This window comes from Podarcis liolepis, assembly GCF_965112155.1.
Source record: "Podarcis liolepis genome assembly, chromosome: 8".
NCBI classification, from domain to species: Eukaryota; Metazoa; Chordata; class Lepidosauria; order Squamata; family Lacertidae; genus Podarcis; species Podarcis liolepis.
The window spans coordinates 62,963,455-62,990,737 of NC_139560.1; the positions used below are offsets into that span (position 1 = coordinate 62,963,455).

The 27,283-nt window shown below is 42.0% G+C and overlaps 1 protein-coding gene across 1 annotated transcript in view; it reads left to right on the plus strand.

Annotated features, from left to right (window-relative positions):
- Positions 1 to 27,283, plus strand: part of LOC310714293 (uncharacterized protein) — an 81,687-nt gene that overhangs the window by 7,782 nt on the left and 46,622 nt on the right. The window contains exon 4 of the mRNA XM_083519649.1: positions 3,004 to 3,125. The gene's annotated coding sequence lies outside the window, so the exon portion shown is untranslated. The remainder of the gene's footprint in view (positions 1 to 3,003; positions 3,126 to 27,283) is intronic.

Consider the following 27,283-nt stretch of genomic DNA (forward strand, 5'->3'; position numbering starts at 1 on the left):
GTGGCCAACTTGGGGGTTGCGGCACTCATCTCGCTTTATTGGCCAAGGGAGCCAGCGTACAGCTTCCTGGTCATGTGGCCAGCATGACTAAGACGCTTCTGGCGAACCAGAGCAGCGCATGGAAACGCCGTTTACCTTCCCGTCGGAGTGGTACCTATTTATCTACTTGCACTTTGACGTGCTTTTGAACTGCTAGGTTGGCAGGAGCAGGGACCGAGCAACGGGAGCTCATTCTGTCGCGGGGATTTGAACCGCCAACCTTCTGATCAGCAAGTCCTAGGCTCTGTGGTTTAACCCACAGCGCCACCCGCGTTCCACGTAGGCATGGTACCAAACACCTAATATTTAATATGCTACCAGATCAAACACAAGGTGCTAGGGGTGACCTGTAATGTCCTATAAAGCTCGGGAAGTTAATATTTGAAGGCTATCTTCATAAGAACATAAGACTGTCCAACTGGATCAAGTCAACGGCCCATTTCGTCCAACATCTTGTTCTCACAATGGCCAACCAGATGCCTATGAGAAGCCTGCATGCAGAACCTGATAAGAATGCCCCCTTCTTCTCTATTAGGAAAGTTCCCTCCAATACAAGTCTCAAACCAACCCATTGCTTGTACGAGCAATAAACCCATTATTTATGATAATGCAATATTATTTCATGAAGCGCAATAGTTCCCGAGCAATAGTCGTAAGTGGATGTATACTACATCATTTTTCTTCTGTTAGCTGCTCCAGGAATATGACTGAAGGGTGGTATAAACTTGAAATGAATTAATAAGTTGGTCTAAATTAACTTATTAAATTTGGGTTGTTTATATTGGCATTTGTTAGGTACCTCCAGCATTTGGAGAGAAAGCTTCATAAATAAGTATGCACATAGCTAAGCAGTTAAGTGGTGTTTATTTCAATGGGGTTTAAGTGCACCTCATTTTCCCTCTGAGTCATGTCCACTGTACTTTTAAAACAAAACCCAGAAAACAAAAGCACCCTTGCTGGAGGAAAATGTAAGACGTTACATTTGGAGAAGGAGAGATGTTCAGAGCCTTCTAAGGGACTTCCATGCCTCAGCCTAATTACTGCTATTTTTGTTCTTCTGATGTTTTGTTGGCCTAAAGAGCAATACAGTGACATCTTATTTGATGTTGTTCAGAGCATTGCGCTGTGTGTAATTAAGTTATTAACGTATTGTTATTAAAGGGCACAAAGTGCTTATGCCCATGCGATCATTGTGAGAAAGTAAAAGCTTCCTGGAGCCACACCCTCGTGCCTTTGACATAAGATCTGGTTCTGAGTCATGTGCATGATCAAACACAACCCAGTGAAGTTCACGTATAATCCGTTTTAATGCCTTTTCGCTTTGCATCTTGAACGCTGTAATTCTGACTCATAAGCTTGCAGAGAGTGTGTCAACGCTTTGCACAGACTTCTTATAGACCAGCATGTGCAACACCATGCTGCATTCAGATGACTTTGCCAAAACCTCTGGTTGCCGCAGGCTCACATGCTCCCTCACATAGGCACCAACTCCCTGGGGCCCTGGGTGCCTGAGCACCCACAAAATTCCCTGAGCATCCACAAAATTTCAGGGCTAGGGCCATGCACGCTGCGTGGCACCCACGACCCTGGGCACCCACGGTTGCGATACCAAGTTGCACTCCTGCTCCCTCTTCCCCTCCCCTCTTCCTCTGCCTACAAGGGAAGATACAGGATGAGGTACATCCACTTCTAACCAGAGGCAAACCATAGTTGGCTGTTGCATCTGAATGTAGTAATCTATGGCTCACCCAAACTGTCGGATTATAATGAGAATTTGTTGTTGTTGTTGTTGTTTAGTCGTGTCCGCCTCTTTGTGACCCCATGGACCAGAGCATGCCAGGATTAGGATGTGTCATTAAATAGAAGTCCTGTTTTTCTTGTATGTGGATGATATCCCATCCAAGAGGCAAAAAGGGGCAGTAGTAACTTGGAATACCTAAAACAGGAGTGAGGCTACAAAACTAAGAGTACCTGATAGAGGGTCCCACTTTCCTGTTTACATACCGTCCAGCATTGGTAGCTTGCATGGGCGTAGCCAGGATTTGGGGGGGGGGCAGGACTTTTTTCAGGGGGGGGCACGAACTGATGTGATTGGTCAGTTCAGTATTTCTATTGTTCTACTTGCTCTAAAGGGGGGCAGCTGCCCCCCTTTAGCTATGCCCATGGTAGGTTGCGGTGGTCTTGGCTTACTCCAAATTGTGACAATGCTGTGCTGGCTAGGGCAGAGATGAGGTGAGTTGGGATGGGGGCAGCCCCACAGGTGCACCTGCAAGGGTGCTTCTGCCTAACCAAAGCTCATCTGGACTCACTTCTGCCTCACCCCATCCACATGGCAGCAAATGCAGCACCGCTGTTGCTGAGAGAACATGACTGCCTCCATTCCCTGCTGCTAAATAAGCCACTACTGTTGTCTAGAACCAATCCCCAAACATTGCTGGACTACAGCTCCAAGCAACCCTGAGCATTGCCCATGCTGGCTGGGGGATGATGGGCTTGCAGTTCAAGAATATTAAGACATTATTAACCAACTCCAGGGTTGCAGGTGGTTGCACTGTGGCCTAGACCAATGCCTAATTGTCTCAGCAATTATGTTATATGCCAATTTTTTGTAGAGAAAAATCAAGTTTCATCACTGTGCAAAGCCACTTTGTATCCTATCTGCTCTAAAGATATATTGCCCTGGCTGAACATTTAGGGTTTTATTCCCCATTTCTTAAGCCAATCCTTGGACCAAGTGACAAATTGGGTGCACTTACAAAGACAAAGATGAAAGTGTGTGTCAGTGCCAACTAAATTCCTTTGCTATTTGTGTGTTAAAACCATGGTGCTGCACTGCAGAGTTTGCTAGATTATTTCAAATATATAAAGTAGTTCCCAAACAAGGCCGTTCAAACAGGAGTTGTAAAATCTCTAGTGCATTGTTTTGGCCACTTAATCTCCCTTATTTATGACTGTTATTTTTAGACGAGCCAGGATGATCCGAGCAATGTGTGTGGCCAAGGAAGTCCTGGGATCGGACTAGATGAACCAGCTTTCCGTGTAACATCTTATCTGGAGGAGTTAGAGAAACACAGATTCTCCGTATGGTGAGCAAACTGATTTTTCAGTTTGTTTTTGGTTTACTCCTGTAGAACTATGCAAAACATGTTGTTTCCCCCCCCTCTTTAGGTCAGGGTGGGGCGGGGGCAATAGAAGCAAAACTATCTAAGGAAACATGACAGTTGAAATAAGTGGTGATTTAGTACTGGGGCTGTTCATTATTTCTGGAATCAGAAAATACATTTCATTTCTTCTGTTGCTGGAAGTGATGCCGTTTGAATCAGCCATAAAAATGAGTTCCTGGCCATTTGTGGTTATTAAAGACCCCTGGGCATTTCTTTTTAAAAGAGTAGCTGCACAAGTAGCTGCTCTAACCACAAGATTCTTGCCAAATCCTTATTTTATATTCTGCCAGCCTTAGTGTTTTGCCTGGAGTTTTCAGTTAGACAAAACAAGCTGCCCCCCCCTCACTCGCCCTCTTTCCTCCTGGCTTCAGAGTGCCTGCTCCACCTTATGAGAAGCATCTTACAAGAACTCCTAGTCTCTTCAAAGCTAACAATTTGTGCAGAAACATTTCCTAGAGACTTTTTTTTTCAAGAGAGAGAGTGAAAGAGAGGAAAGGACCACTATGAGTAGGTGATGACATGCGTAATAATGCCTGCGTAATAAGGCATGCATATCTATTTCCCCAACCCAAACCCATGTTGCAAATTTCAAAACAGAAGTGACTGAAGTGGCAAAATGCTGCCAGCCCCTTTTTCTGCCTGATTTATTAGATGTGAGGTACATGCTCGCCTTGGCAGTTATGATTTCAAACAATCCCCACTGGCCCCATGTGGAGCACTTAAGAGCACAATTAAGGCTATTGCTTTTGGAATCTGATTATGAAATGATGAGCGGGCAGGAGGAAGTTTAATAAGGAAGTAGGAGTGGGCGAATCTGTCAATTCCTGTTTCTCGTTTTGTTCCAATCTTAAATTCAGATCTCCACATTTCTACATCACTATTTGTGATTTTTATCATAAAAAGATCATTGTGAAAATTCTACGGTGTTTAAGTGCAAATTTCTCTTGATATACATAATTTCCCTAATATTTATTTATGCAAATCCGTTTTCCCTGATAGAATGCATTTTTGTAGACATGACTTGCCTGGAAAACTGCATTGCAAAATTCACTGTGAATGTCAAAGGATGGCTTTGTTTCAGTTTGCGCATTGAAAGTGCTAATTATGTACATTCACCTTTAAATTCGAATTGAATCAAATGTCTGTTCCATCCCTTATAAGAAAGGGTTGATCTTTGCAAATAATATTTGTTTGATAATCAAATATTATTATTTCTTATTTATGTGATTCACCCTGCCCTGCCCTGCTCCACCCCTCTCTTACTTTGCTCTACCCTAAATCCCACTGCTTGTCTATTGACTACTGGCCCATCTTAGATTCACCAGCTGCCAGGAAGGTTGCTATCAAATAAAAAAATGGGAACTCTATTCAGTGGCCCACCCATACCCTGCTCCATCTGAGTGGCTTGTTGAGTTGTCACTCAAAGCTGTTGTTTGCAGAGCAGGAAGTTGCCAGTTCTAGCCCTAGTGGAAAAGCAGGTACCAGTGGCTTTGTGGGGAGGGAATGATAGCTTAGTGACAGAGCAGTGTCACATGTGGAAAGGTTTGGTCCCTGGCATCTCCAGTTACCAAACGTTTGAGCAGCATGTGATAGCCAAATGATTCTCTGTCAAAGACCTTGGGGAGCTATTGCCATCCAGAGTAGACAATGATGGGCTATATCAGGGTTCCTCAAACTTGGCTTTCCAGCTTTTTTTGGACTACAACTCCCATCATCCCTAGCTAGCAGGACCAGTGGCCAAGAATGATGGGAACTGTAGTGCAATAACAGCTCTGCACCCTAGAGGCAGAGGCTTAGCAAATCGGTGTGTTGCTGCGCAAAAATTCTACACAATGCTGGGTAGCAATGAGATCAACAAAGGGTAGGCTCTAAGCTGTCTATTATTTATCTTCTTCATTTCTCTGTTCCCGCACTGTCTCCCCAACTTGTCTCTGAAGGGCTGCTCCCTTTCTCTGATCCCAGACCTTCCTCTACTAGTTCTTTAACAATATATTATGTTAGATGATTAGAGACAAAAATAAAAATAAAAAATAATGGGGCTCTAGGTCTAGGAGCTTTTTAGGTTTCCATAAACATCAGAGTTTTAGATACTCTGAGATGCAATCTGAGCAATTTCCTTGATCTTTTACTGGAGCTGGTAAATCATTTATTGGGGTAGCCTTTTTACAAAATCCTGCTTTTAAAAAACCCCCCATAAAGTCTATTTATCATAAAATGCTGTACTACCAGCCATCTTCAAAGTGATACATGTACTGCATTAATTATCAGCTAACAATGGCCTTGAAAATGGTTTGGGCTTTTTCAGTATCCTGGCGCCCCATTATCTTTGCCTTGTAAAAAAATAAAATTGAAAATAACATAAAACTGGAATACAGGAGCCAAGAAGTGTGTATTTTAAGACAGGATTTTCCTGAAACTTTTTTTTTTTGAAGTGATTGCAAAAACTACTACTCTTATCACTGCCAATATTTGTCTCCATAATGCTATAATTCATAGCATACTTCAATAATATGTGAAGCCCTAAGTGGACAAGCCTTGAAATCTTTATAAAATGAGTCTGCAAACCCCATTGCTCACTTACTTCAGGGGCACATTGAGCTGGATCTGAAGATGGGCTCAGTGGATTTCAGGGCCGGCACAACCATGAGGTAGGTGAAGCAACCACCTTGGGTGGCAGGAACCACAGGGGCAGCAGATTCCGCTGTAGATATTTACTCCCACCTTGTTCCTGGTGTCAGTCTTCATACTCCTTTTTGTCCCTAACAATGAGGAGGGGCACCATTTTGTGATTTGCCTCAGGTACCAAAATGTCTTGGGCTGCCCCGGTGGAGTTCCACTTGCAGTGAAGAAGGTCCCTCTGCAGCCCCCTGAAAAAGTGCACCAGATGACTGAGGAACTTTCCAGAACAGTGCAGGAGGTGGCTGTGGACAGTGGTGGAGGAAGTGGGTGTGGGGGATGTGGTCCGCCCCGGGTGTCATCACTGAGGGGGGTGACAAAATGACAAATATATGAGTTAAAAATAATAATTGGGCTCACGAAACTTTTTAGTTCAGTCAACAAACATAACGAAACGCGGCTGGCATTGGGCGCCACACCACGGGGGCTGGCACTTACCACAGGGCCTGCATTGTGCCCGAGCCACACATCTCTCCTGGGAGTGACGTGGTGGCTTGGGCGCCTGCAGGTTCTGTGCTCCCTGAAATGGCAGTGTGGGACTTGTGTCTGCCCTCTGCCACTCCAGCTGCCCTACAGCTGAGGAAGAGGCAGCGGAGAGGTTCCATGCAGCGCGCCCCGCCCCTGGCTGCAGGATGCATGGGCCGCACCTGGCACCTGAGCGTCTAGCTACGCCGCTGGCTGTGGAGGAGGCTGCAGGGGAGTGGGGAACTGGTGGAAATTGCCGAACTATCCCTATCCTCCAGTGTGGAACCTCTGTGGGGTTCCAGTTCCCTCCATGAGCAGGAGCCCTTATGCTCATGTGGAGGACAAGAGTCTTTGGTGCCCAGAAAGCATTTCATTTGATGACTGCAGAAAACTCTCACCACCTCCGTTTTTTTGCCTAGCAGAAACTCAATTCTTTCCCCATTCTCAGTGATACAGTATATGTTTAAAAAGGTAAAAATACAGTTCAGCTATGATTGTCCCCTATATTTTCCCGGTCACAATATTTTTTTTGAATTTTGTTCAGTTGTATTTCTCTTGCATGCTGCCTCTGGCCGAAGGGAATTGTCAGCTTGCAGCTCCGTAGCAGGTTGTGGGGGCAGCAAAACTTACCTGACCTCCCATCACTGGTGCAAGAGGGCAGGGAGGTCTGCACAGTGCAAATGCATATATGGCACCTCCTATACTTTGGCCACCTCATGAGAAGAGAAGACGCCCTGGAAAAGACCCTGATGCTGGGAAAGATGGAGGGCACAAGGAGAAGGGGACGACAGAAGACGAGATGGCTGGACAGTGTTCTCGAAGCTACCAGCATGAGTTTGACCAAACTGCGGGAGGCAGTGGAAGACAGGAGTGCCTGGCGTGCTCTGGTCCATGGGGTCACGAAGAGTCGGACACGACTAAATGACTAAACAACAACATGGGTGTATTTGCACTGTGGCAACTTTGCTGCAGTTTTACCCCTCTCCCTATCAATAAGCCACAGTGACGTTGGTGATGGTTAGCTCTGCCGACTGCTACTGCCACAACCTCCAGAGGAGTACCAGGTTGGGGAGGCTGGCCATTGTCAGTGATGCAGTTCCATTAAACCATAATGTACTCTGCAGTGTATGAAATCAGTCTTAAAACTGGCACTGAAATCACAGTGTTTAAAAACCATCAGCTTTATTTCCACCTGCTTCCCATAGGGGACACATGAATCTGAGAGCTTGAAGGAAAGCAAGAGTTAATTGTAAGCACTGCAGTGCCGTGGTGACATTGTTTTTAACAAAAACAATAAACTTTCATTTTTTATAACACACAGGTGATTTGACATTGAAATAAATGCAGATGCTTCTTTGCACAGTGTATTCCCTGTTGTGCTTTCTTAAACACCTTCACATATGGTTTGCCTCATTCTTGTGAAACTGCTTGTTGTTTATGTCATACAAACAGAACAGATTGATTTTACACTGAGTAAGTAGGGAGCAGAATGAATTATCCATTGGAAGCAAATGATTGCCTGTGCGTTCAAAATATTTGAAATTAATCTTGGCCGTTTGAAAAAAAAATTCTTAGGATTCTTCCCGAGATCTATTTTACATTTTATTTAGGCTATGCGATGTTTTGTTTTCTTCTTTAAAAGGGGGAAAGTTTCAGTGTTTCAGCTTCACTTCTGGTCAAATTGTTACCATTTCTACAGATGTCCGAATCGTAGGTAAAACTGCCTGAACAAGAATAAGCAGTCAGATTTGGTTTGAGTCTTGTGTAAATGCGTGTAAAGCATGTCACACTCTTAAAGAAACCTTTTTCCTGGCTGTACCTTTGACTCACATACAAAATTCATTCATTTTTTCATTCATTCACTTATAACAAATTCTTCCCTTGCCTTAACTTTGCTCCTCACCTCTGTATGCATGTAAACTTTATAGATGCTCTCATACACAGGATAATAAATTAAGGTAGTTTTGTCAGCAATCTTAGGTTTGTAGGATAGTGATAAGAATGGTGATGATCACTTTCCCCCCTGGCATGAACACTTAAATTTTCTTTTCCGGAAACTGCCTACACAGGACATGTGCCCTGTTCCTTATCTGCTTTATGAAGCTCTCACATGTAAAACACATTTTGATAAAAGAGCTTTTCTTAAAGAGAAAAAAGGGTGCAAAATAGTGTTTCCCATTGAAAAGGGCCTTATACCACAACTCCTTTCTGCCCTTAACATTCCATAAACAAATGGGATTTTGTTTTGTTTTGTTTACACCAAATGAACATATTCAGGTCTATTGGAGTATGTTATTCAGACAGAGGTGCCTAAACTAGGTTCATACAGATTTTTACACAACCAACTGTTCAGGACCTGCTGGCAGACAGCGATGATCAAACTACTTTAATAGCGGCTGAATTTTTAAGTGCTGTCCATGAAGAAAGAATGGGCCATGATAAAGAGACTTAGTGGTTTTTAATGGTAGGTGATGTTGCTGTGTTGTATTATATTATCTATGTACATCGATTTATTTCGTGGAGTTAAGAATAGGACTGAGATAAATTGTGTTCGCTGAGCCCGTATTTTATACAGTTTATATATGATGTTTGTGTGTTAATGTGTGGTGTACTATGCCTAATAAAGGATTTTGAATTGAACTAGGTTCATAACATTATGAACCTGGTTTAGTTTATGAGTTGAGTTTATGCCATATGAACCTGGTTTATGCTCCTCTGTTTAAATAATATGCCTCAATGGACCTGTATATTCTCCTCCTCCTTCTCCTTCTCCTTCTCCTTCAATAAACAAAAAAGGGACACCCCCATGTATTCCATTGAAATGAATACTCTGAGTAGAGGTGGTCTTGGTGAGAACACAATCAAACTCAGAGTATTTTACCAAGGCAGTTGGGGAGATGAGGATTGAGATGACCAAAATTTATAGAACTGACTGTCTGTAATCCAACATGACACAACGGATAAGGTTTCAGATATCTTGCAACTGGGAGAGATGGAGGGAGAGTGATTCTGTTGTGCAGGTGCTATATATGTAAGTTATATGATGAAAGGACACATTTACCAAACTGGAGTTAAAGGAGATCCACAATTTTCAAATGAACAATAAAGCAGATAAGCGGCATATTTTAGTTGTGGTTCATTTTCATGGCTGAAACTATCACTTGGGTGCATTGCAAAGAAACAAACAAATGGAACTAAGTGCCATAATTATTGTTCATGCTTGTTGCTTTAATATGTACACAAAGCATACTGGGAAATAATTTGGTACCTAAAACTTTCTGCAATTCATTCTTCCCCTTGGTGGCTACCCCCCCCCATTCAAATTTTAACAAAGAAATATATACACTGAGTCAGCCTCAAACCGCAGTTGAAGTATTGGTGAACATGCTCCAGAGTTACCTAGACTCTCATTCCATTTCAGCTATGGACATTCTCAGGGGCCCTGGGCATGGGGAAGGTAATTATTCAGCCATCGCTTTGAGATCCTATGGATTTAAGGGGAGGGTTGTTCCTCAAGTGCATCTCTGTGACCATGGAGTAAGGAGCTGGCTTAGAGATGGTAGTGTCTGTCCTCAGGATGCCCCAAATGCACAGTCTGTCTTGCCAGTATGACAACAGATCATTTTGTTTACCAAAGTTAGTTCTCTGCGGTTTGTTCATGAATAACTATCCAGATTCAGTGACTTCTGGTATCCCTGAAGGTTGACTTCACTCTCAGATCCACCAGTTAGCCACAACCCTAAGTGGTACACAGCATGAGCAATGGCAGATCAAGCCTGTAGGAAGCTGTCATATACCAAGTCAGACCATTGGTCCATTGCTAGTGCAGTATAGTCTACACTGACTGGTGGCAGCTCTCCAGAGTTTCAGGCAGTGTCCTCACAAAGCCCTACCTGAAGATGCTGGGGATTGAACCTGCGACCTTCATGCAAAGCAGATGCTCTACCACTGAGCTATGGCCCTTCGCCAATTTCCTGAAGTCAGTGGATGGGACTGTAACCATCTTTAGGTGCATGGGATAGGATTAGACCTCACAAGTCCCATGCAAGTAAGTGAATCATTGTAATGAATAAATTGCTGCGTGTCACCCTCAGCTTTTCATCCTCAAATTGGCAACAACTATCTGTTTCAAAGGCCCGCTGAGAGGATGGTTGACATGAGGGTTGTGATGCATTTCATGTGAAACCAAATAAGTGATGCAAATAAACAATAAGGAACAAGAAAAATCATGTTAAGCCCAACATTTCCCTTTTAAGAGAACTACAAAACAAAAGTGCTGTAAGAAGCTTCTGGCTCTTATTAAGGGGTACAAGATTAAGCTACAGCACTGCAAATATTTGGGGAATATTAATTTGCATGTGAGTCAGAGTTGTAGCTCAGAGTCTATTCATTATGAAGAAATCCCATTTACTGTAATAGGATTATTCCAGAGGATATGCTAGTACCTGTAGAATCATAGAACAACAGAGATGAAAGAGGCTTCAAAGTCATTTATTCCAGCTTGAGGGAGGTTTCTATTAGTACAAACATTCCTATCGGTTCAATATCATCCAGATGTTCTGTAATGTCCCATTTCACCCAGGTTAGTATGAGCTGTAAGAAGAGAGACCACGAGGAGCATGGGGCTGATATCACCGCTCAACAGCAGATCACACAGTTTGTATGCAGATGGCTCCTGGCATCTCTATTCAAAAAGAACACAGATAGTAGAATTGGCCAGGCTGTCTACATGAGATCTTGGAGACCTGCAGAGAAGACAGCTAGATGAACCAATGGCCTGATTCAGTATAAGGGAATTCCATATATTCATGAATGCTAGAAGTGCCTCCAGGACAAGTGTCTTAGAATTCACTTCCCACCAACCACCCAGGCAATAGCCAATGGTCAGTTCAAGCAAGAAAGTGAACATTCACATGCTACAATGGAAGGCGAGAAGATCCCCAGAATCATCAAAGAGAAACCCTTCTTCACCTTGAATATGGCAGTGTGTTGGCAAAGAATAGGGATCCATCAAGCTGTGCTCCCCCACCTCCCCTTGCGGTGCAGTGGGTCAGTGCAGCTGCCAGTTAACCAGAAGGTTGGTGGTTCGAGCCCACCCAGGGACAGCTGTGGACAGGATTCCTACATTGCAGGGTGTTGGAGCAGAGGACCGCTGGGGTCCCTTCCAGCTCTACCATTCTATGATTCCAAGGGATGTGCTTTTGTACATTATCGTTAGAACATCTCATACAACACCACCAGCACTCAGAGCCATCTAAATAATCCTGCAGGCTCAAGAAACACCTTAGGGGCTTCTAGCTTTTATTTGTTGTACACCATCCCTACAGGATGATGGGCATTTCCTGAGACCAGTTGCTCCGGGCCGTGGGTCCTGTGGGCTGGATATGGAACATCCACCTGATCAGAATTGTGGACCCTCAGGAGGGAAGGGGCTTCCCTACAATCCTTAATTGTATGTCATGGGTAAAGGGGCAATAATGTATCATGTCCCTCACCCTGGGCAGGGGGATTGGCTCTTGAAGTGGAGGTCAACGGATTTCCTTTACATTAGCTACCCATCCCATATTGTTATTTCCCCTTCTGCAGAGTCTTGCAATTCCTAAATGTGCCCATACCCCACTCCTTTCGTCTTTATTTCCAGTTCTGGTCCAAAACTGATCTTGGAACATCTGACTACTTGGGGTTAGCAGGGAGCAGGAAATGTTGTTGTTGTTGTTGGTCTTTGCAGATCACCTTGAAATGGCTCTGGCAGGCAGAAGAGAAACTGGGAAGAGGGAAAGAGGATAGGCAAATGGATTATACGTACAGGATGTGTTTAAAGGCCTGCTTGTTCAATTGTGAATAAAACTATACTTTATCTGTCTCTTGATTTAACAGGAAGCCCTGCAAACTGGGAATTTGCAGCAGTTGTTCACGAATGTTACAGAGGTGTGAATTACATTCTCTAGCTGAGCTTTAAAGAGACGAGGGAGCGCACTGGTGTGATTTAGGCAGGCGGCCGGTCAGGGGGCAGAGGAGGCTCCTAGTGCTCATTCCTAGATCTTGCCCACTTTTGATTTTTAGTTTTCCACTGAGGTATAATGATTGAAAACACTCTGTGCAGTTTGCTTTTGCAGGACTTAGCTTGGCCACGTGAGAGGCAAAATCCTCTGGTTCAATCATCCTTGCTTGCAGCATGCCTGAGTGCTGTTTTTTAAAAAGTTGCTTTTTCTCTGAGAAACAACCGCTTCCCCCTTTAACTTTTCAATCAAAGTGTAAAAACTAATGTCTCCCTATCAGATATACTGTACATGGTGGAGTATTTTTTATAGAGCTTTAAATTAGCCTCTGATGTTTATCCTAGGCATTGCTTGCCTGTAAAGCCAGTCCCCTTTGAAATTCCCTTTACATTAAGGAAGTGCAAGCACCTTGAGCAGCAATGTACACCATATGAGATGGAGATGGTTCCCTAATTTTATTTGTTTTGGCCCTCAACTCAAAATGTACTCTCTGAGTGTTCTGTTGTGTTTTGGCACTGGTTTTTTTTTTCTGATTGAAGTGCCCAGATTAAAAATCTTCTAATTTGAAGAAGCATACTACCAAATGGCTTAAAAAACCCCAAAACCTTTTAATACAGACTAAGAAAATAGGATGTTCATATTGCAGTACAGTGGTACCTCGAGTTACAGATGCTTCAGGTTACAGATGCTTCAGGTTACAGATGCTTCAGGTTACAGACGCTTCAGGCTACAGACGCTTCAGGTTACAGACTCCGCTAACCCAGAAATAGTACCTCGGGTTGAGAACTTTGCTTCAGGATGACAACAGAAATCGCGTGGCGGCAGCGCAGTGGCAGCAGGAGGCCCCATTAGCTAATCTGGTTCTGCTGACCTGAGCACGAAGCCTAGGGGGTGCCGCAGGTCAAAACAACTATGACGTAGTGAATTGAGCAGAACAGAGAGCAAGAGGCTTTTTGCCTCACACAGGGTGCTGCTGAAATTTGAAAGACCAACGTTCGTCCCTGGTTTGTTGTTGGCTAGTGAACTTTGACTTGACTTAACTATTGCATGTTGTTATGTGTGAACTCAGTGCCTTTCCTTAACCATAGTTTGTTTCTCTACCCAATCCTAGATGCATTCAGGCTTTCTCTTCCCCTTTCCCACCACACAGTTCACTACTGTTAGGAAGGTTCCTTATGGATATGGTTAAAATAGTGCCTTTCCTTAACCATAGTTTGTTTCTCTACACAATCCCAGATGCATTCAGGCTTCCTCTTCCCCTTTCCCACCACACAGTCCACTACTGTTAGGAAGGCTCCTTATGAATATGGTTAAAATAGGCAAAGGTTTCCTGTGTAGGTCTTGACTAATCTGAACAAAACCAAGAAACACAGCTTAAAATCATGGGGACAGGGAGATGAGGAAAGGGAAGGGAATTACGGTAGGTAAAGCTGAAAAAGTTTGACTCCAGCAGCAATTCAGAGGGTTGGAGCATCTGGGGGCAGGGAGAGTAGAGGTTGAGCTGTTCAGGGAATACAAAACCCAAGGGAATGAACAAAGGTCACAGCTATAGGGAAAATACTTTCTGGTGGGCATGATATATAATACAGAAGATGATCTCATTAAGGACAGGGCTGGGAACAGTGGGCATTACCTGAAAAAGGATTCAGGTGATGAGTTGCACTTGTTCTACTCCACCCTTCTAGTGCATTCACGTTACTCAGGGCAGCTTACGGTGATTAAAATCTAAGCAATCCCACAAAAGGAATACAGCAGCAGCTTAAAAATAGAAGCTGGCTCAGCAGGTAAAAGCATTTTTAAATGTGCTGTCCACTTGATGGAGTTTCAGATGTGAATTTTGGCTCCTTTGCAGATTGATCCTATGATTCAGTGCTCCAGGGGGAAGACACATCCCAGAAATGACTCCGTGAGTCGTAAGGGAGATAGTTATTGAATATTAAAAGTGTTGAACGTGGGACTGGAGGACCAGGTTTACACAGCCGCCCATTCCCACTGCTACCTATGCAAAGCCTATGCACAACAGCCATTCCATTTCTTGCTTGAGAGATGCTCATACAGAATCTTTGCCTATGAGGTGCATGGTACCCACATGAGACCTGACATTTCCTCAATTCATCCCCACCCGTTTATGGAAGAACATTACTTTCAACTAAGAATGCATATTTATTCTTTTTTTCTTAACCTCTGCTTCAGTGCATTCATGACAAGATCGTATGGGTATGTAGCTGAGCTTTAACAGTTTTTTAATTTCAGTTGTTGCTTGAAGCACTGTGCTGGAAATTAGACACTTTTAGTACTTCAATTATTGTTGATTTATTCCTCGTTCTTGTAGATACAGTGAATGTAGTTACTCAAGGAAGGTTATCTAATTTTGAATGCCAAGCACCAAATCTCAGTGTACATCTTGGCAACAGCAAGAAAGACTTATTGACTTGAAATTTGTCATGCCAGCATGAGTGCCTTGTAGCATTTTCGTTTACTGCTTTGCATTAAATGGGAGAAGACAGGAAAGAAAAAAAGCCATTTCTTTTCCAGTCTGACACTGGACTTATCCGGGGTGCTAAATTATGTCAAGTCTTGGTTCCCAAGTGGTGACCTTTGCTGAGCCCTATCTCGCCTCAGGTGAGCAGGATCTCAAGGGATCTTTCTTGAGGTGAATATGATATTTCTCTTTGTCTTTTACTTTACCTCCTTGGGTTAAATGGATTTGAATTTAGCTCAAGTTCAAGCCTTCCCCAAAAGGAAAGCAGCTTGTTTTTCACTCTGAATTAGTTCACAGAAGTTTGCATTACACTAAAGGACACCCATCCTTTGGCACATGATTGCATACGTAACCATCACTCCCAGTGCAGTTCCTATGTAGCTGCAGCTTCCTGTCACTCAGCTGTCATAAAGAGCTCTGGGCTTGGGCAGGTCCATGCTATGAACTGTCCAGCTGTGTGATGCAGCCTTGCTTAATAGTTTTCCCCAATCCTAGTTTCTGTATGTCCTTTTCTTCCCCATCCTATCTCCAGGCCACAGAGGACTGATTCAAAATATTACACTAAATGGTGATATGTGTGTCAGGATGGATGAACCCCCCAATTTTGGTTTCCCTCAATTTCCTCTTTTTCCTCAGTCCTTTCCACATCAGTTTGAGATTTACTCTCCCCCCTTTAAGTCCTCATGAAAATTAATCAGCAAATTTCTCATGATAAACCTATGCTTGTTTGCAATTCCTCCCAACATAGCGCATTTTTAAATGTTATTTTCACCAATATATGCATTTTTACGCACACTTTGCCCTAGTATGTGCATTTCTTTGGTACACACATCTTGGCTGGAGGACTGCTTTGCAAAATTAAGAGAAGCACGGCTTTTGAAAGATGGATGTGTTTTTGCCCACACATTGTTTTAGTCCACATTCACACTGCACATTTAAAGCACTATGTTACCACTTTAAACAGTCATGGCCTCCCCTCAAAGAATTCTAGGAGCTGCTGTTTGTTAAGCATGGTGAGAGTTTGTAGGAAACCTCCACATTCCCCTCACAGAGCTACAGTTCCCAGAGCTCCCTGAGAAGAGAGATTGACCATTAAATCACTATTGGAATTGCAGCTCTGTAAGGGAATTGTACTTTGGCCACCTCATGAGAAGAGAAGACTCCCTGGAAAAGACCCTGATGTTGGGAAAGATGGAGGGCACAAGGAGAAGGGGACGACAGAGGACGAGATGGTTGGACAGTGTTCTCGAAGCTACAAACATGAGTCTGACCAAACTGCGGGAGGCAGTGGAAGACAGGAGTGCCTGGCATGCTCTGGTCCATGGGGTCACAAAGAGTCGGACACGACTAAACGACTAAACAACAACAACAAGGGAATTGTGGCATCTCTTAACAACTCTCAGCACACTTAACCAACTGCAGCTCCCATAATTCTTTGAGGGAAGCCATGACAGTTTAAAGTGGTATCATAGTGCTTTAAATGTACAGTCATACCTCAGGTTACGAACGCTGCGGGTTGCGCATTTTCGGGTTGCAGACCGTGCCGAACCAAGAAGTACTGGAACGGGTTACTTCCAGGTTTTGGTCTCGCAGATGCCAAATCGCGTCACACGCGTGAGCTGTGGATTGTGAATGCTGCGGGTTGCAAATGTGCCTCCCGCATGGATCATGTTCACAACCTGAGGTATGACTGTATTGTGTGAATGCAGCCTCAGAAGATGTGAATTAGAAAGGCCTGCCTCTGAATGTGAACTGGAACAATTTCCCCCTCATCCTCATATATGTGGCAGATAGAAAATATATGTGCACGTGTACCAAGCCACCTAAATGAACATCTCTCATTTGAGGGACATTTATTGCTCTCATCACCCTGAACATATTCCAATGTCTGTTTCCTAGCAGCGCATTTGTTTTCAATGACCTACAGCTTTGCTAAATCATCCCCCAACCTCCAAATCTGGCTTCTTTGTATATGCCACATGTTTTTCATTAGCTTTTTTACTGTTTCCCCCTTCCTTTTCTGTAATAGCTGACACAAATTTTTCAATTGCCTGGGAAACAACAGCAACAACAACAACAACCCTGTAAGCTGTTGCAGGACACTATTAATAGGTTTGCCTCCAACTGAATTATATATGGGTGGCATGGCACATGTTTAGTCTTTCATCCTTATCTGTTTGATCATTACTTCCAATCTGCTGTGTGAGAAATGTGACTGGCATGTTGTCTGGAGTAAATAGATGCTGCAGGTTGAGATCATTTATGCATGGCTTGAATTTTGATGAAATTTTATACTGCCTTCTGGGCTAAATATTTAACCTAAGCGATTGTCCCAATAATTTGGATGAATCAAGCCTTTTGAGATGGAAATTTTACCTTTCATTATCTCCCGTGCTGTTTACTATAAAACCTTCTGTGAGTGATAGGGAGCAAATTAAAAAACAACCACACCTAAATTTGTTTTGGGTGCTTTCCTCTCTCTTTTAGTTCTATGAGTTATGAAAAATGAAGTCAAGCAGAAGTATGGAATGGAAGGCTGCTCACTGATTCCTGTTGAAACAGAGGTCTCCAGCTGTTTTTGACTAAAACTCCCATCATCCCTAGCTAGCACAACCAGTGGGAATTGTAGTCCAAAACAGCTGAAGACACAAGTTTTGGAAACCCTGCTCTAAATGAAACATTCCCCACAAGGAAAAGCAGGCTAGAACATTTTGCCCTGATGTGCTCGCTTTCTGTTTGCAAGGGTGTTGGTTAGTGGGAGAACATTAGAATGTTATAATCCCCAGCCAGAAGTAGGGTCTCATTTCCACTTCATTCTGCTGCATGTACAGACCCAACCTAAGAGAATGGTACGCCTGTTCTACACCAAACAAATTTGACCCAGAACACTCTCCCATGGCTATATATTGCAGAGAAAACCAGGACACAAACAGACTCTTGTGTCCACCATTCCCATGCTCTGATAGGTTTCTGGTGGATATTAAATCCCTGAGGAAACATTTTTTGAAAACCGCTGTCTTAAATGGGATTTCAGTGTCCATTGCAATTCTTATCTGATCCATCCTCATGGTAACCCTGTGAGATAGTTCATTATCTGCCCCATTCTCTTGCTGAAGAAGTCAAGGACAGGCCTGGATCTGAGCCACAGTTTCTCATGCTTTCTCTCAGCAACACTCTGTCAATTATGCTCTCTTTTCCAAGCTGTTCTCTACAGTTATGCAAGCTCACAATTGGTTCTGCATGCAAATTGGGATTTACATAAGAAGCAAAGCCCCTTTTACATGTGTCGACACACAAAATATCAGACACAGACGTGCATGCAGGTCATTGATTTTTTCACCTACCATTCACTGCTAGAGATGCTTTTTGGAATACGTGGGCATAGTTGCTTTGCTATTTAATTAATTGGCAGTGTGTCTGCTTCTTTCCTTTCTTTTTTTTTAATAGGAAGTCTTTACGCCAGAAGCAATGTTTGAGATACTGGGAACATAAGCAATTAGCAAATTATGGTATGTTTAAATGAAAATAGTTTCCTGGCCTAGCACAATGAAGAAGGCTTGCAGCCATGTTGTTTCTTCATTAAACAAAATGACAAGGTAGCAATAAGTATCTCCTATAGTATAGACAAAATTAATGACACAGCAATCATATGATAAATCATCGCAGTTGGTGTGTTCTGCAGCAGAAAAACACAGTTTTGTGTCCCCATCACACAACCACATATTGAATTTCACAGCAGGTGTGAAGCAAATCAATGTCGGCATTGACTACAATTAGAGTGACTTTTCTTTTTTAAAGCATTACTAAAAGGAATCCTAAAAGATTCCTTTTATGAGTGTAGGGTTGGGGGGGGGAATACATTCACTATACAATATTTTTAAAAAACTTTTTCATTTCTCACCACTTTATGGAATAGGCAGTGCTCCTAGGCTTATTCTGGTATTCTTATTCATTCACTCATTCATTCATTCATTCCAGGGACACTTTTATTAGGAAAAATGTGGAGTAGTTGCTCCAGGCAGCAGATTCCAAAAGGGACACAATTTTCCTGTCCCAACCTCTTCCGTTTTAAAAATGAGCAGAAGCCTGGGGAGGGTTTTATTTCGGCTTTTCACTTCTGGTATTATGGTTGTTGTTATTGCAGGCAACTCCCCGTTTGCAAGGGGGTTGCATTCCTGGCCTCCATGCATTAGCAAAACATGCATAAACCTGCCCTACCCTGTTAAGCCCCCAACCACTTCCATAAACTCCAGTCCCATTCTGCCCCATTTTCCGGTTACTTCAGAGTCTGCGGTGATGAGCATGTCTGTGGTAGTTAATCGCATGCATGTAAAATGGTCTCTGCCTGTATTAGTAATAGTAAAAAAAAAAAAAAGATAAAGGTAAAGGACCCCTGGATGGTTAAGTCCAGTCAAAGGTGACTATGGTGTTGCGGCACTCATCTCTCTTTCAGGCTGAGGGAGCCAGCGTTTGTCCACAGACAGTTTTCTGAGTCATGTGGCCAGTGTGACTAAACCGCTACTGGTGCACGGAGGACCGTGACAAGTGCCAGAGCGCACGGAAACGCCGTTTGCCTAGTAGTAATACTACTAGTAGTAGTAGTAATAGTAGAAAAAGTGGTAAACTTACCTAGGGCTCCTCACAGTGCCAGGTCAAAGCATTTAAAGCAGACTTCTTCAAACTCAGCTTCATATGTTTTTGGCCTACAACTCCCATGATTCCTAGCTAGCAGGACTAGTGGTCAGGGATGATGGGAATTGTAGTCTCAAAACATCTGGAGGGCCGAGTTTGTGGAAGCTTGATTTAAAGCATGAGGACGGGCAAGACAGGTGTAGACCCTGACAGAGTGCTGGACCACAGCAACTGCACAAGGATGTCAGATGCTGACAATAGCCTGGAGCAGCTGGCAGGGACTGTTGGCAGTGCACACCTGGCCTTTTCGCATCAGCTTACCAGGAAAGGGAAAGGAACATGGCAGGGAGGTCAGTGTTGTGCAGTTGCACTGGCAGACCCAATCTTGTGTTCCCTCTGACGCATCCACACAGCGCTAACCTTTTTGTTGCCCCTCCCTCTCTATCCAAGTGCAGTGATTCTGGCGTGGTGCTTAGATTTCCATCCTCCACTATGTGCAAGTTTGGTATTAATCAGTGCTCGTAAGATTAACTTTCCTTTATATTTGTTAACTGATTATTCTGAGGGAGACAGCATGCCCAATCGATCATTAGTCATTTTTAGTACACTGTTCTGCCGGACTCTTTCCCTCTGTGAGAATTTTTATGTCCATTAAAACATGTCTATATGTAACTTTATTGTTTCTGACACCTAAATGTGTAGAATTTATTCTTATGAGCTGGAAGCGGTCGTTCAGCTCTGACATTTTAAGTATGACAATAATCCAAGTAATTGTCACTCATTCACTTAACTGGAGACATGTTTACTTCCTGAGAGAACTAATTAGAGTACAGTGTTACTATCTTTTAATTGCAAAAAGTGTTTGCTTTTGTTTTCAGTTTTGCATTATGCCACTGTTCTTCACAGCTCACGAACCTTAAAGAATCTTTTCGTAAATGACACTCTACTGCCACCTTCTTTGTCCCTAGAACTCTTTGATATCTGGTGGAATCTCAGTATTCAAACATCGTTCATCCAATTAGCTGAGCTTCCTCTGTTTGCCAGCTAGTCTGAGATGTTTGAAAAATTCAGTCTTTCCGAATTCTTATATGAAATGACCTCATCTGCACTGCTTGCATTAAACTGTGGATCAGAACTTCAACATCCACTGGATGTCACACTTCTCCAAATGTTGTGATGCAATTGTTGTCAGTTTAAATATATCAAAATATGTATTTAAGTAAAAATGATGAGAGAGAAAAACACATCTAGATGCTATTTTGAGAGAAAACAAATATAAATACATATTTTGTGAGGATTTTTTTAATATAAAATGGCTGAATAATGAAGACCAGAATTTTGAGTAAAAGGATGCAAAAAGTGATATTGACTAGAAATAGGTATATCCACTCATCCCAGATCTAGTCTCATAGCAACATCACTCTGTGGAAGCAGTATCATAGCTCTCCTAGACAATATCCAGTGTATACTTACTCAGTAAATTCCATTAAACTTTTCTAAGTAAATAGCACAGGCTGTTGAAATTCCTGATGTTTGGCACATTGCTCACACGCAATGCAGGTTTTGGGGGGTTTGTTTTTTTTCTGTTGGTCTTAATATGTTTTAGTGATGTGCCCCTCAAATTATTATTATTATTATTATTTGCATCCTGGAACAGAGTCTTTCATACATCATTCAATGGGACTACGACTATTAGAGTCCAGAACTGTGGAAATAATGACACTTTGTTTATTACCACATTTTTTGGTTCCATCCTTCTTTCAAGGGATCAGTAGTGTTTAAGTCCTAAATGACTTAGGCCCCAAATACCTGAAATACTTCCTTACTTTCAGACCCCCTTGGGTATTAAGATAGGTAGAGGGGCACGATTGGTAGTTCCTACAGCCTCAGAAGCTTGGTGTATGTGTGTGTGTGACCTAGGGCTGTAGCTGGGGGGCAATGAGGTGGGCCCCCGCCAGGGGCACAGGCAGGGGGTGGGCACAAAATTGGCTAAGAATATGTCTATAAATAAAAATATCAAGGTGAAGTACATGAGGAATTGAATGGGTGGAGGGGGGTTGGAGGAGAGGCAGAAAGAGCTAATTTGTCCATGGTTAGGGGGCACAATCTAGACGGTTCTGCCAGGGGCACAAGATCACCTAGATACAGCTACAGCTCTGATGCAATCTGGGAGAGTGGCAGCCCATAAATTGTGTAACACCCTCCCTACAGAGGTGTGCCTGGCATCTTCATCATACAATTTTTGGCAAATACAGAAGGCACACCTCTTTCCCCTGGCTTTTGACACTTTTAAGATTTACACTTTTGGGTCCCACCTTATATCAGTTATTGTACATTGTTTTAAACTGTTTTAACATTGTGTTTTAATTGTTGTCACCTGCCCTGGGACCTTAGGTTGAAGGTAAATAGTAATCATGGCAATACCCTGGATTTCCCCCAAAATTGCTGTGTGGTCGAGCTAGTGAGAGGCCCAAAGTTATCCAATGAGCTTTGTAGTTGAGGAGGGATTTGAAACCAAGTCTTTATAGATCCAGTTCAATTCTCTGTCCACTGCATGGCACTGGTTGCTGGAAGCTGGTGAATCTGCCCCTTGCAGGAACCTCTTAACAATGCATGCTCCTTGAAAGCATTTCATGAGAATGCAAACGCACTCCTGAAATGCAAGATTAATATCTCGTAATCAGGCTCGGTTCTCCAACCTCAAGGAAGGTATTTTCCCAAACAAACTATGAGAGCTGCCGGCATTTATTTCACTGAGACTTGTGTGGGTGTACTGCTTGAAGAGATGGGCTGCTGTAGTGATTATTTTTACAGCCCTCTAACTCACTCTACACTTCCTCCCTACTATTAAGAGGTCAGCAATTTGGAGACAATATGAAAAGCACATGGAAAGATTCCAGCAACCATAAATGGGTTTGCTTCAGTTTCTGTGGAACAAGCCCTTTAAAATAAAAAAAGAGAACGAGTAACTCGATTAAAGGCAATTGGCACATCAAAGCATGGAAGATACAGTGAATACACTATTAAACATCATGAATTAAGTTTTCTTTGTATCATTATGCATATCTAAGCTGCTTGGCTCTGGCTAATTCAATAAGGAGTCAAATGTCCTGATTTCATTCCAAAAGCGGCCAACGAACTATCGCTAGGATAGATCCTAATGCACTAACAGGGCAATGCAATCCTATGCATGTTTATTCAGACGTAAAGCCCACAGTGATTAATGGGCTTTACCACCTAGTAAGTTTGTTTAGGACTAGAGTATTACTGATTTTTAATATATAACTTTAAAGAGGAGGAAATAGGAGTCTGGCCTCCCATACCTGGTACCCTCCAAGATGTTACTGGATTGTAGCTCCATCTACTTTCCTGACCATTAGCCATGTGGTCTAGACCTGATGGCAACTGGAGTTGTGGATGGAGGAAGCAGTCAGTTTCAGTTTCTCTCAGTTTCTCATTTTTCCCAGATTTAAGTTCAGTCCTCTACATTTGCAGATCAGTTTGCGGATCATTTTAAAGAAGCTCGCATGAAAATGAATTAGCATTTTACTGCGAATTTCTCCTAAGATGCACATTTACCCCTAATATAATGCATTTCAGTTTCATGAATATATGCATATTTTAGGCACACTTTCCCTTACTATAAGCTTTTTTTGGTGCACATTACTGGCTGGAGAACTGCATTACAATTTTTTTAAAAAAAATAATAATATTTTCATTAACTTTTCAAATTTTACCAATTCTTTTGAAATACAATCCAAACAAATCTCTCATATTTGTTGACTCTTCCATGATGCTATTTTATTCCCTTATAAAGCTGCTGCATTTTATCCATTACAGTGGTATCTTGGTTCTCAAACGCCTTGGAACTCAAACAATTTAGAACCCAAACACTGCAAACCCAAAGTACATGTTCTGGTTTGCGAACTTTCTTCGGAAGCCGAACGTGTTCCGTTTTGAGTGCCATGCTTCCATTTTGAGTGTTACGCCGAGGTCTGTCTGTTATTGCTATTTGTTTTGCATTTTTGTTTTTGTGGCTCTTTTTGTTTTGTTTTTGTGACTGTGTAGAACCCAGTTCAGTCACTGCTTGATTGATTGATTGTGTGAATGCAGTACCTTGTTTATTGCTTTCATTTTATGAATCAATGATCTCATTAGATAGTAAAATTCATGTTAAATTGCTGATTTAGGGTTTGTTTTTAAAAGTCTGGAACAGATTAATCCATCTTGCATTACTTTCTATGGAAAAGCGTGCCTTGGTTTTGGAACGCTTTGGTTTTGAAACGGACTTTCAGAACGGATTAAGTTTGAGAACCAAGGTACCACTGTATATACATTAATTCTAAATTATTAAACTATAAATTTTCATCTCTTGCTATACTTCAAATCCTGCATACGTTTTAACATAACCATGATATAGTCCACAAAATATTTCCATTCTTCAAGAATTTTTTTCTCATTTTGTTCTCTAATTTTCACAGTTAGTCCAGTTATCTCAGCATACTCCATCATGCATTACAAAATTCAAATAAGTGCCAATTTCAAGCGGGAGCTGTGCTTTCGTTTGAGTAGTGTTTCAAAAGGCACAAATTTAGGCAGTTTCAGCTTTAAATGCAAACTGAATTGTATCTCTCCCCCCATTTCTCGTTAGGAGTCCAAAGGCATCTGCAGAACAGGAGGTTGGGAAAGGCTCTATTGGCGTATCACAATTCATAGGATTCATTCAACAGTTCTTGCCTTATTTTCCTGCAATGGTGGTTCTTAGGGCAATCTGAACCTATTCTTTTCAGGTCCCTCCACTTTTCTTTGCGCTGGGAAATTTGGTGTCACATTTGACCTCCAATAAATGCCACAAGGAACTCTTGACATGTGCAGTGGTACATTTCATGACCCCCACACACAGAAAGATGTATAAATCATCAAGGGAGTGTCCTCTTTCCTCTGTATTTTTTCTTCCACTTCAAGAATGTGCTGAATCAAAAGCTTTGCAAGGAAAGAAAAAGTGTTCTATAGCTTTGCTGAATGAAAATGGAATGTATATTGACAGCAAAATAAAAATAAAATATGGTGCCCTTCCTTTTTTTTTTAAAAAAAATGCATTTTAGAAAGAAAGAAAAAAGGCTCTGGGAACCAAGTCTGAAGGGCAAGGGCAAAACATTTTTTTAAGCTCCTTAGAATCAAATTCCTAGTTGAGTTTCCCTTTCATTATTTTCTTTTTGAAAGAAATATTTCAAAAAACAAACTCAAAAACCTTCCTCTTTTATAGGAAATTATAGCCCAGTTTGCATGATGGTGTCTTAACAAATAGATATAAGAAATATCAACTCTAATATTAATAATATTACTTAATATGTACTATTTTAGAGTGTCATCTACATGGTCACATGTAGATACGGTAATTAACTCAAGACTGCTGTATATCTTAACCATAAAATGCATATTTCCGTAAAAGAATGAACAGATTGATATTTATTGCATTTGCCGCTGCTACAATATGATAACATTTCCAGAAGATACAAGAGAATGTTCCCATAATCTGCCTGTGTGCTTCCAGGCCCAATTCAAGGAGGTGATGCTTGAAGTCAAATCCAGTTGAGTTCAACAAACTAGCACTTAATGTGATTATAGACTAGACTGTAGGTGACTTGCTCTTTGCCACACACCAGTCAGAACTCAGCTTCAGGAAATAATTTCAGGTAAAGAGGTGATTGCATCTGATACCAGATGTCCCATCTGGGCAGGAAGATCTGAATTGAAGAAATATTTTCCTAGATTGGTCATTGATGCCAGGGTCATATAAATGCAGTTAGAGGCACTAAAATGGAAATGGGGAATTTTTGAACTACATTTCCCATCATCCCTGACCAGCCAAAGGTGATGATTGGGATTAGAATTCAGCAACATCTGGAAGGCAAATGATTGTATATATCTTTCGAAGGGAGAATGCAATAAGTGGGATCTGCAACAAACTATTGCTGTTAGGGGTGGGGGAGAGATTTGATTCAGTTCACATTTAAGGTCAAATTTATGAAAGCCACACTTTCCAGCACAAAACACAGCCATCCTTTGAAATTATCTGAATTTTGTGATGCAGTTCCCCAACGAACCAGTGTTTACAAAAATTCACATTCTAGCTAAAATGAACATATTAATGAAAACAGCATACCAAAATGTGTTATGTCGGGAGCAATTGCTTGCAAAAATATGTACACTAGCCGAAACACAAAAATGCATTTATTAGGGGAAATTTGCACTGAAATACTGATGAACTTTCATGGGTGGACAGGTTCAGAATAAAATTTGCAAATTGCTGTGGAAATGTGAAGAATCGAATTTAAGACTGAAAAAATGAGAAACTGGGAGAACCAAAATGGGCAGATCCTTCCATCTCTCAGCCACCTGAATTCGCTAATGAAACAAGCAAGAAGTGCAATCAAATGTTGCATTCTGGAGTACCGGGGGTCAGGATTCCAGCCACTCCTTTCTCTCCTCCCTGCGCCAAGTTTTCTGTTTTTCCCCAGTCAGCATTACATGGCCATTGTGCATATTCAGTGCAGAGTCAGCTGTTTAGGAGAGATCCCCAATAGATTCCCCCAAGTCCTTTTTGTTCTTCTGCAAATCATGGGCTTCCTCCAAGGCCACCTCTTGTGTACTGAGGTGGCATTTTGGCTACATGATCGAAAAGGACTCATAGTCTAAGAGCTGGAAACAGAGCAAATGGTGATGCTATTTGTTTCTAAACTACCTGGGTAATATTGTATTGAAGCACAGGGCAAAGTTCTGGGCTTTGAGGCTTTGTTTGTAAGGAAGCAACTCCCCAAGAGCAGCCGAGCAAGCTTGTGCATTGTCTGTATACCATAAATACAGCCAGTATCTATTGTGTCATATAACAAGCAAACAAAAAGAACACTGCATAAAGGCTTACACAGTTTCCTCCTTCTTCGCCTTTAATGCAGGAGACCTGATTTCTGTAAACAACCCCCTAAAGGTACTCTCTACCAATCACAGCCCACTGCAAAATAGATAAGGTTCTCATTATGTATCCACCATGTCTTGATCGTAATTTCTATCATGGGTGACATTCTGGTCCAGTTCTATCAGGTACATTCTGTGTGAGTCCTTTAGAATACTGTGATAAAACCCTGCTGAATATAGGATCATTTTGCCTTAGGGAAAGAGAGAGAGAGAGAGATTGTGTGTCAAAGTGCGCACAGTTCAAGGTGGATTTCTCATCAGATTTTGCAGTGCTGGGACATGTTAAAAAGAATGTTTTTAAAAAATCAGAGTGGTTCAAAAGGAATTAAATCTAGTCTTCAATGGCTGGATTTTCTTCAGAGCCATCAGCCCAAATTACACTCTGAAAGAGTTGACTAACTACAATAGCTCGCTATAAAATGGAGAAGAAAAACTTAATGCTGGCATTCCATGATGCATTTTAATTTACTGAAATTTTTCCAAGCCCATTTATCTTCCTCTTACCAATTGAACTTTCTCCGATAAAGAGATACATTGAAAAGAGTTTTAAGTATAGCAAAATCTGTCGTTATTCAACTGATTCTTAATAACACTTGTATGTCCTCTGATAGAGGCTACCTCTTTACTTATTTAATGCTTTTTAATAAAATAGTACCATTGTCTCCATTTTGAGAGACATGTCACAAGAAACATGGATAAGATTTGCATTTAAAAGCTTGCAAAATTTGCTCAAATAAATTATTCCCCCTGAACATCTGTTTCTCCCACCTACCAACAGCAAAATACTATGTTGAGTGTGGGTGAAACCAGTGTTAATGTATCTGACAATGGTTAGAGTTCAATACAAGCAG